Genomic DNA, 252 nt, shown 5'->3' on the forward strand with positions numbered 1-252 from the left:
ACAGTAGATGCTGCTGACCTCTGTTCTTTTCCTGACTGGTGAGCGACAGACCAATATTTCTTCGGTGAGTGACGCAACAATATTTCTATTTCCAGGGTACGGAAACTCGTTTGGTAGTCTTTTTTTTAGGACCTCGTTTGGTAGTCTCGCCGGCCCAACAGACATTTGGTCGCACAAACTTTAAAGCAGTCCCGGACTTTCACACTACACCCCAACAGACATTTGGTCGCACAAACTTTAAAGCAGTCCCGG

Source organism: Triticum dicoccoides, chromosome 5B (genome assembly GCF_002162155.2).
Source record: "Triticum dicoccoides isolate Atlit2015 ecotype Zavitan chromosome 5B, WEW_v2.0, whole genome shotgun sequence".
NCBI lineage: Eukaryota > Viridiplantae > Streptophyta > Magnoliopsida > Poales > Poaceae > Triticum > Triticum dicoccoides.